We start from the raw sequence: 11,381 nt of genomic DNA, 5'->3' as shown, positions 1-11,381 counted from the left end.
ACAACATTATTAATTTATAAAAGCAAACAATTATTTTTCCTATACTAAATTTCCTGTAAAAGAAAATTAAATGTTGGGAAAATTTTAAAACTATGAGAAAATTATTGTTTATTTATTCTTTTTATTCACATCCTGAAATTCGGAAATTTCAGGGTGTGACAATGTTGACGCGTGTCCGGCCTCCACCAAGCCTTCGACGCCTCAAAGTCTTTCGCTCCCACTCCTGGACCGCCTACTTGACTTGCCTCCATCCCGCTTGTGACTTGACCGACACCATCTTCATCCTGGTGTACTCTTGCTCTTCTGTGCACCACGTGGATCGTCCATGACTCCGCCCGAGCTCCTCAAGTCTCTCGGTCCAAGCCTACTCGTGTTCACCCTTCACAGCCTTAGTACATCAGCTTGAACCTTTTGCTTGACCTTCACCTCATACCGTCGACCGCTACGTCGTATCCTACACTTGCACGTCACAAGCCAAGAGACACAACGCACAATTATGTTTTACACAAACACCACAACACAACGCACACAACACAACACAACACCTCCGGTTAGTCGTTAGCATAAACATGCACATATGAAATATTGACTCAACCAGTAAAGCCTCAAATCATCTAGTCAATCACTCATCATAAATAGACTAAGGCATATTTCAACTTGGTCTCCCATTACTGAAGGTGAGAAGGTGGCTTCGTAGCCTCCTGTTGAAGTGGAAGTACAATAAGTAAATAAACACTGATTCCTGTTCAAATATCAGCGGTGCTACAATCCCAACATTTTTATTCATTTTTATACCCAACAAGATAAAATTCCATATGTTCCAATCCATATAATTTTTTGCTCCATGGTCTGGATTAGATATATTATTGAGATAGCCCATGTCTTGTCATTTGTATGGTTGTAAATAGACCATGTTCTATATTTTAGAGAAATATTACTATGGAAACCAATATTATTTGAGAAGCAAAATGTGTGCCATCTCCTATATATTGCCAACCATCGGCTAGCCTAACACACATCACTTGATGGTAAACTCTCCTTGCGTCTTCCTTTTTTTAACATGGAGATCCCTAATCCTGTGCATTTCAGCTGCTACATCCCTGATGCACATCCTCTCTATTGGTGCCTGCTTGCAGCATGAGAGCGCAAGTTTTGTGACAGGCAGCATGACCATGCTGATGTCTTCCATTGCATTTCTTCTACCCTGCAAATTACTTTCAAAAGCTTCTTCGACAGTGAGTAGGACAGGATCAACAATCTTCATTAACATCCCTGGAAGTGCATTCTCAGCATGCTTCTGCAAGGTCAACCCATCTCTGAACACGTCATTAGTAGGCAACATGCCTGTAAACAACTCAAGGATGACAATTCCGAAGCTGTATACATCACCACATTTAGAAACTTGACCACCATCCCCATATTCTACATTGCAGACCAATATTAATGATTTAAAATGCAACTAAAATTTTGTTTTTTTTGAGTGTGTGGAATGTCAGAATAAAAATAGTTACCTGGAGCAACATATCCAATTGTTCCTCTGATTCCCATAGTGCTCTTTGAGTCTATCAGCTGCTCACTCGTTGAATTAGAAAGAATTCTTGCAAGGCCGAAGTCCCCAACATGAGCAATCAATTCCTGATTCAGAAGAATGTTGCTTGGTTTCAAGTCACAGTGAACTATTGGTGCCTCGCAATTGTTGTGCAAATAATCAAGTGCATCAGCAACATCTGCAGCAATATTCAATCTTTCTGTCAATGTCAAACCGTGCCTCTGCTGTGATGCTTGCACATCTTGATGTAACCAACTATGTAAACTTCCATTTGGCATAAACTCAAACACAAGTGCTTTAAAGTCGTTTTGGTTGAAGTCAGAACTTGAGCAGCAAGTTATGATGCTGATCAAGTTACGATGGCGGATCTTATTAAGTGCCTCGCATTCAGATATGAAACTATTGGAAGAACCAGATTGTTGAAGATCAAAAACCTTCACGGCAACTGTTGTTATTGCATTTTTTAGGTGTAAACTGCACTTATAGACTGAACCATACCTTCCTCTACCAATCAGACTGTTTGTATCGAAGCCATTCGTTCCTTGGACCAATTCAGCATAAGAAACTCTAGGATATTTGTCATCTATCAGATGAGCCTCTGCCAAGTTGTAGACTGAGATTTTTGTTTCTTCTTTAATGAGATGAAAATAAGTACCAAACTGATGCATAAAAGGACACCAGCAATTGGTAATATAACTTTGAAAATGGCGAGAAGTTCCCTTTTGCTGTGCTCCATGGAATTTGGCAGGCATGGAGGCAAATGTAATTCTGAGATACCACCACAGAGCCCCAGATTGCCATCAAACAAAAACCCAGTGACATTACTAAACACCCCATGCAATGGAACTTTCCCATCCAGATGGTTGAAGGATAGGTCTAACTTATGCAACGATGTCATGTTTTCAATGCTTTCTGGTATATGCCCAGACAAGTTATTGTGTGAAAGATACAATCCTTCCAATCCATCCATGAGACCCAACTCTCGAGGAATTGCACCTGAGAGCGTGTTGTTGAATAGAGTTAAGATCATCAAACCTTTCATTTTGCTGATAGATGCAGGAATGCTACCATTGAAGGAGTTAGTGTCCAATCGAAGGTCTACCAAACTCTGGCAATTGCTGATAGCATCTGGTATCCAACCAGAAAAGTTGTTCCCGCTGATGTACAAGTATGCAAGCTTTGTGAGGCTACCGACTTCAGGTGGAAGAGGACCAAAAAAATAATTATTTGACAAATCTAGAAGAAACGAGAGGGATGATAGGTTAAAGATCTCTATTGGCAATGGACCTGTGAACTTATTGTTTGTAAAGGTTGCTGCAGTTAGCTCCTGGAGGTTCCTTAGGCTCGTTGGAAGAGGTCCTTCAAACTTGTTGTTATCTGTCCGTAGATGTAGTAGTTGTGTCAAATTCCCAATCGAGGATGGCAATAACCCTGTCAACTGGTTACCATCAAAATCAAAGATTTGCAGTGAATTTAGCATTCCGATGCTGTCAGGCAAGACACCAGTGAATCGGTTATTGGAGAACTGCAGCTGAGTTAGCCCAGCAAGGTTGCTAATGCCAAATGGTATCTTTCCATAAATCTCATTTTCTCCAACAAATAATTTCTGGAGTTGTGCTGATAGGTTTGTAATAGAGATCGGTAGCATGGCTCCTAGACTGTTGTCCTGGAGCTTAAGTACACGAAGCCGTGTGCAGTTTGTCAGGAACGTTACAAACTTCCAATCTTGTGCAGTTGTTGCTGTGAGCTGATTTGTGTCGAAAGAGAGCAAGGCTGGGCAAAGCTTTCCAATCTCAGGAGGCACTCTTCCAGTGAAATTGTTAAGGTAGACATCTAGAGCATATATCTTTGTTGCATTGGCAAGAGAGGCTGGAAGAGTTCCTGTAAAGTGGTTCATGCTGAGGAGCAGGTACTGGACATTTGGGATATGATTGCCCAAATCAGAGGGTAACCTACCGTTCAACTCGTTCAAGGCCACACTAAAGTGGGTTAGTGAGGAATGGTTGAAAAATGTTGTAGGGATGGTTCCTGAGATCTGATTTGCAGCCAGTTGCACGAACTCAAGACCACTTAGCCTACCAAGGCCCTTAGGTATTGGGCCCTCAAGTTTGTTGAAGGCAAAATAGATTTGTTGCAGTGCTGAGAGGTTGGCAAGTGATGGGGGGATTAAACCACTGAAATTGTTCCTCTGAAGGTGTATTGAACTGAGTCTTGATAAACCTCCTAAAAAAGCTGGTATTTCTCCAGTAAGCATATTTGAGTCAAGATTGATACTTTCAAGACTGGTGCAGTTATTCAAATTGGCATGTATTTCACCATGAAATGAGTTGTTGGACAGGTTGAGATTCCTTAAGAGAGATAGATGGCCAATTGTTGAAGGTATCTCACCATGCAAATTGTTCCAGCTGAGGTCTAGAGTTCTTAAGAATGTTAGATTGCCAATGGAAGGGGCGATTGTGCCAGAAAGGCCCTCCGAAGAGAGGTTGAGTTTAATGACCCTGTGCTTGTGCTTAAGGCTGCAACTGACACCCTGCCACCTGCAGAATTCATTGGTTTTGTTCCATGAGGCTATGGCACCCCAGTGGTTGCTTAAGCTTGCCTTGAATTCCAACAAGGTATCCCCATCAGTTATATTGTTGAATGTTGTTGCTGAGGCTTGAAAAGATGAACCCAATGGTTGTTTGAGCACAGGTGGCGACATAATTAACAGAAGAGCAGGAAACATCGACAGCACTGGGAAACAACAGAGAAATATGAGTTTCAAAAAAATAGAGGTGAACATATCAAGCTATTCATATAATTACAAGCTTCTCTATGTTAATGAAGTGCATTCTCTTGAGGTTATGTTGAATTTGTGCAACCTGTTTACTGCTCAAGAAGTCCATACATTTAGGGCCGGTTCCACGGGTTAGCTGGGTTGTAAGTTGTAACCGGACTATGAGCATGGAGATGGTCAATCACTCAATGCATGCACACAATACCATGTGATTTAAGATTTCAATATTATCTTAGGATGCATTTGGTAGCCTGCACAACATTCTAAAAAAGGCCCATGTGGTAGAACTTATCATGATATTTGGTAAGCTGAATAGCACAGTGAGCCCGGCCCAGACAATGCAAAATGAGCCTAAGATGCTGAACTGGTGGAAGCTATAATTAAGAGCTTCTTCCAGGCCAGGCTTGCTGTGTGCAATGCGAAGGAAGTTTGGGTGACCTTCGTTATGTTTGCAAGGCAATTCCGCACATACTATTATAAAAAATTCAAAATTCCTCAAATGCCAATAAAAATCTTTTGGCGCCTTGTGGGCCACTGACTCAACTTTTTTGTTACCCTCAGTGCCACTACCGTGATGTCCAATTGGTTGAATTGCCGTTGGGCCCATATGTCTGGAAGAGAAACTCACCATATTGCCCTTGGTTTTCCTTTCCATTCTCTTCCTTTCCCATCAGGGGAGAGTCCTATGGCTGTGCAGGGTAGCGACCTCCCCTAGACCAATGCCACCGGTAGTCTGCGGCCAATCCGCCTCTACACATACATTCCATACCTTTGGAAATGTTGTCAGCCCATGCAGACGATAAGCATCCTCCGCCCACCGACCCTTTTCCTCGCTTATCGGCGGACCTCACCTTATATGTACCCCTTCTCCTTATTGCTCTACCACCTCTCTTGTCTTCCTCATGCTTGCTTTGCAGCTTAAGTAGTGCTCCTCCATCCCGATAGGTTAGGGTTAGGGGCTAAAGTTTTGGGACATGTGAACGGGGCTCTGGCCTTCGGACTCGCTGGGTTTAAAGGGATGGATGGACCCTGTGGTAGGCCTGGCAGCGACATAGGGGTTATGGGTGGGTGAGACAAGGCTGTGGGGCTCCATCGATTAGGTGGGGGAAGACACCCGATGGAAGCAGTAGGTGGCGCAGGTGAGCTTCGGTTTGATTTGGTGGGGAAGAGGTGGGGCAGAAGGTGGTTGGGGCAGCGGTGAGGTAGTTCACTGCTGCCAGCGGGTTGCGGGAGCCAGCGCGGGGGAGCGGCGCTGGCTAGATTAGCAAGCGCGGTGCTGAAGGAGGCGGAAGAGTACGACGGGTGGAGCGGTGGCAGCTATCGGCAATGGGTAGCAGTAGAAAGACATGGTTGAGTGGGCATCTCGCATCTTCCCGCTGCCCAAGAAGATTGGAGCATCCCTCTATTCCCTACCCCTACATTATGCTAGTAGAGAGCTAGGGCTATGAAATGATTGGCGATTGGAGATTAAAACCGGCAACCGCAGCCAAGCACCTCCATGCCGTGGGGAAATTGGTTGGGCTTCCTTTCCTCTATTTTCCCCAATTTATTGCCTTTCTTGCTATTAATGGTGGTGCCACCATGTAAGGTGTAGTTTAGGTGCAATCAATGGGTCTGCCGTGACATTCCTCACTAGGGAGAGGAAAACAACTGGAAGTCGTTGTTGGGATCGCTGTCGTCGCCATTGCCCTTGCTGTTTTCAAGGGAAAACCCTAGGTGAGGCATGCCCCTGCTGTAATCCATATTTTTCCTAAGGTTTCAAATATTCTAGCACGTGCTTGTAGTGGTATTCGACGCCGTTAAGGGCTAGGGTAAAGTTTTTTCCTCGTTGCTGTTTTCAGCACGTAGTTAATGTGCGCCATTTCAGTACTGACTATTTTAAGTGGTCTTACTGGCTTAAAAAAAATATAAAACCTATATATGAGTTGTAGAGGATTTTCAGAAAGTTCCATATCCGTAAAGAACACCACACCACAATTGCTTAAGAGCTGAGAGATATTAAAGTTTGATTCTGTTGGTTTTTCAGCCTTGTAATTCTGAGCTGAATCTGTTCACCTAAAGTTTAGGCAACCCAAACGATAGAATTGGATCTTTTGCTGGCTAAAGAAGTTGTAGGAAATTTCATAAGCTTTCCATATTGGTTAAGGGCATCTTCATATAAGTTTTGGAGCTCCATATATACATGTTTTACTAGGACTGTTCTGCAGTTGTCAGATTTTCGGTTTGAGGTTGATTTCAAGATTAGCCTATGTTGATGATTTTTTCCTTTATTTATGGATCACTAGAAAAATTTGTAAGTTCTGAAGTTATCTTTCAAATGGCACAAGATAGGAATTTTTAGCCATGTGGATTAAAAGATAAAAAAAGAGAAACAATAGCGCTGCTGTCATATCTACTTTTGGGTGTGGTTTTGGGAGAATGTTGGGTTTAAGCATAGGGACACTTTGAATTATGTTTATTTATACTTGTGTGTTTGTGTTGGTGCTGAGTTATGTTTGTGAATAGGTGGTGCACCTTTGGATTGTGCTTAGCTCACATTCTTGGTCTTCGGTGCAGGCAAGTAAATATAGTGATGTGGTCTACATACTTTAACACTGTTGTTTGAATTGCCTCCAATTAAATTCAATACCTCACACTAGCAAGATAAATCTTAAATGGCTTTACATTGAAGTCGAGGCTTTACTCTTATGAAGTTTATGCATTGCAATCTTGCATTCGCATTCTCATGTTGTCTATGCATATGAAGAAAATTGTAGCCGGATTGGTGGGGTAAGTACCGTTACAACAACGCACGTTGAGATATAACAATGTGATTGCAGCCTTCACCTTCTTCCTTGGGATGTGTGGGTAGAAGTGAAGTCATGCATTACATTGCACCATTTGCATATACATTATGAATTATTTGTTTATCTTACTACTCGAAGTTATACTCTAATTTTGTATGGTGCTTCTTTTATAATAATGACTCTTAAACTGATGCTTAATACATTGTGATTCAAATAACTTGGTTGAAGTAGTTTGCTTCCTGAGATTTATTTTCACACCCCTATATTTTTCCAGGTACTTGAGTCGATGCTTTGCTTGAAGGGATGGGATTAGCTGCACATCATCACTTCTTTGTCCACATGTTTTCTTTACAACAATAATGATATCTTTGTTTTGCTATAGTGAATATAGAGTAGACCTTGCGGTGACTCTTCGTGGTTTCATAGCAATGAGTGTGGATGATCTCTGTTAATTGTTATCTAGTTAAATTGCTCATTAAATACTAGTACGTGGTTTATCTCTATACACCATGTATCTTGTTAATTCCATGTTTTACTCTGTATATGAGGTTATGCTGCCGAGTTTTTATACTCCAGCGTGTGGGAGGGACGCTTTGTAACATCATGGGCCTTTGTGGTGCTTGGGGTGTTACAAATGTTTATCAGGCCACCTATCACCATCCTTTTCTGGTCCAGGATCTTCATCATCCAGCCTACCAATCAAAGTAGGTTGCACCACATCATGAAATTTTCTTAGTAGCCTAGTTTTTGACCTTGTTAAATTTTTACTTGAATTATCCCTTTTCTTGAAAACCTTGGCTTTATCATGAACATTTTTTTCTCAAATAGATAAGAGAGTTGTGTATCTTTGTACTAAGATAGGAAAACGTTTGAACTTACAACGTGACACAGCGAAACATGCACCCCACTGACCCTCGGTTAATTTACAGAAGCGATATCACAACCAAGAAATTGAGAGATCAACCTTAAAGTCATGTAGTCAACTACCTTTTTTGCAGCTTTTCTTGTATTTTGTAATTTTTTGTATATTTATTATTTTATACCTTTTTTGGGTATGATCCTTTCAAGGGTTTAAAGATGTGATAATTTGGTTTCACTATTTTGTAACTTAATTGTCTAGGAATTTCAGTATTTTTATTATATATTTAACTTATTACATCAAATTATTCCAAAAAGTATTTATTTTTAAGTATATATCATCTTTTGTTTACTTAGGCCCCATTTGGATCCACCCCAACTAAAGTTTAGCTAGCTAAAATTTGGAACTAAAGTTTAGCTGGCTGAAGTAGTAGCTCGCTAAAAATTAGCTAGCTGTGTTTGGATCCACCAGCTAAATGAAGCACTTCTCTTTCTTATCTTTCTCATCACACCAGCAAGCCACGTGGGCAGAGCAGTAGGCGGCTAAATTTATAAGGATCCAAATTTAACCAGCTAAACTTTAGCTAAAGGATCCAAACAGACCCTTAGTCCATAGTCCATAAACATTTTTATAATGATATATTCACCTCCACGGTTGTTTAGATTGTTATAGAATTTTTGAGTTGTTCCATGGTATATGTTTGATTGCTGGGTTAGTTAAAATATATTATTCTATACTATATTTGGATTGTTCAAGAAGTGCAAATCTATTTTTACCATGATAAATTTTGTATTGTTTCGTACATATTATATTTGGAATTTCATTTGCTCTCCAAGCCTTCTCCAATTGGTTTCTTAATCTTTTCTTTTTATACTATGTTTTCATGCCATTTCAACATTTTTTTGGAGCATCCAGCATAACCTTGTATAGTATGAAAAACAAAAAATCCTACAGTTTTGAAATCCCGAATCTCTTTATCTGTTTTCCTTTTTTCCTATATCTGCCGGATCCCAAAATGAATGGTGTTTCCACGGAACAGAAAGCATGATCCAGTACTGTTTCAAGACCAGACTCATGGGTTTTTGAAGCTTTGCACAAGAAAAGAATCGAATGCATAAACACAATATGCAAGGTATGAATCACATACTTGATTTTCTTGAAAGGGTCGCCATCCTGGTTGCTCAATTTCTTGTGACACTTTTGTAAGGATAGGAGGACACTGGGCCGGGAAGGCACATCTCTAGCTCCTTTATATATATTGTTTCCATGGTATGCAGAGGAGACCCTGGCAATCTTGCAAGTCAAGGACCGTATGTTGATTGCAACATGTCATAGTATGTTTTTTGACCCACTGTTGTATTTTTTGACCATATCTGACAGGTATTTTTCTTGCCATCGTCGACCAGTCAAAGCTATGACGACAGGGAAACATATGGTTGACCTCATTTCATAAGACTGCTTCGATAATTTCTGGGACGAATAGTTTTTTTAATTTATCTTTCACTATCAAACATTGTATTTGACGGTTTGCTGCTGTTTCGCTGTCAGCTTCTTTCATTTTTATGTCCTTACTTTCTCTCCACAGTTAATTTGTTGGATTTACTTGGACTTTTCAGAAAATTGAATTATCTCTGACCTTTGCTACTGCACACAACCCGGTTCTTATAGCAAATTCAGCTTCAAAGCTGATCACCAAAATATAAAAAAGTCTTAACCGAAATCATGGAAATCATAAGCAAAGTCTATTATTGCTTCTCCATCTGTTCTCAGCGAAGATATCCAAAGCGATGACTTCCAGCGCTTTGCTTGCCACCCGGACTGCTTCCCTAGTATCTTCACGTTGCAATACATACAAAAACCGCAGCCAATAAGCTCCCCTAAATACAACCTACACCTTTTTTTTCTTCTCAAAACCATATCATTACGAGTACACCAAATTGTCCACATAAGAGCAGCAACCCCCACATAGATCAACCTTCTTATCTTATTCTCTATACCCGTTAACCAATTCTGCAGCATATTATTTATTGACCTAGGTGGGGTGGTTAACCTAGTAGCTATATTAACAACTCTTCAAATTATCTTAACATGTTGACAATCAAAAAAGAGGTGCTTAATTTTTTCATTACGATAACAGAAGCAACATTTTTGGCTCCCATACCAGTTCAACTTATCCTTTGTTAAAATAATGCCTCCTTGGAGGTACCAAAGAGATATCTTTATTTTTATAGGGATCTTTAGCTTCCATATAAATTTATTAATAAAAGAAGTACCCTAGATTACGAGATATTGATACATAGAGCTTACAGTAAAATTATCATGTCTATGCAAATCCGAGGTAAAACTATCCCTCACGTCAGAAAGCTGGTAGGAAGCTATTTTAGCTATAAGGTTATGCCAAGCAATCAGTTTATCCTCGACTAAAGCTCTTTTAAAAGATATATTCCATGGTGTCTGGTTCATAACATTTGCCACTGTAGCATGAGGATAGTAGACTATATTTTACATGTTAGAAAATTGATTTTTGAGTGATTTAGAACCAACTGAAGTGTTTTTCCAAAATTTGATTTGTGATCCATCTTTTATCTTGAAAGTTTCGCAACTCCGAAAATCTTCCCTAACCTTTAGCAAACCTTTCCAGAATTGTGAGTCTCCACGTCTAATTGTAATATGAGAAAGGCATTTTGAACCCAAATATTTATTTCTAAGTAAGGATTTACTTGGACTAGAGTCCCATTTTGTTCCAAGGCCTGAGTTTTATAAAAACTGATATCCTTCATGGAAGTAGGGTTTAACAAACTGAAAAGGTGAATTATGTCGTGAGGCATTGGAAAGAAAAATGGCATGCCACAGGAGCGCGCTACCTCACCTATCGAAGCCTGCGAGGTGTGCCGTGCATCATGAGACTAGTGTGCGCCGGATGTGAAATGCTGCACGAATGCGGTCCAAATTTGATATGGCTCGGTAGCTAGTGTTCTATGAGTGCAGTGTGCGTATGTTTAGTACCACTATGCATTTAAGAAAGGGCCGAATCCTGATTTTGGATTTTGTTTAAATTTGAATTTAAATAAAGGTTGGCGTTGGGATAAGATTAGGATCTAGGGCAAACAAGATGCACATAAATAATATAATCTTATGTAGGGTATAAATTAGAAAAGGTTTTAAGTATTTTACAGCTAATAAATAAAAGAGAAATATATTAGGTTCGTGATAAATTTAAAATACCTAAAAACAATTTCGTAAATTTAAAATTCTCTAAAAGTGGGATGTTACATGCAAAACAGGGGAGGCATGGTAGGCGCTAGCCAGCCGTGGACAACACCCGAACATGATGCCATGCTAGTTTAAGGTAAGGGTCATTCTTTTGGTGGTATTTCACACGATGGAGACTTTTGTAACATCTCGTTTTCC

General features: G+C 40.2%; 1 pseudogene; it reads right to left on the bottom strand.

The window, feature by feature from the left end:
• Window positions 1-629: 629 nt before the first annotated feature.
• LOC101783193 lies at window positions 630-9,188 on the bottom strand (annotated as a pseudogene).
• Window positions 9,189-11,381: the final 2,193 nt, after the last annotated feature.

The sequence above is a fragment of the Setaria italica genome, chromosome VIII (genome assembly GCF_000263155.2).
Source record: "Setaria italica strain Yugu1 chromosome VIII, Setaria_italica_v2.0, whole genome shotgun sequence".
Taxonomy (NCBI): domain Eukaryota; kingdom Viridiplantae; phylum Streptophyta; class Magnoliopsida; order Poales; family Poaceae; genus Setaria; species Setaria italica.
Note: the sequence above shows the minus strand (reverse complement) of the source record. Positions and strands in the feature narration are given on the sequence as shown.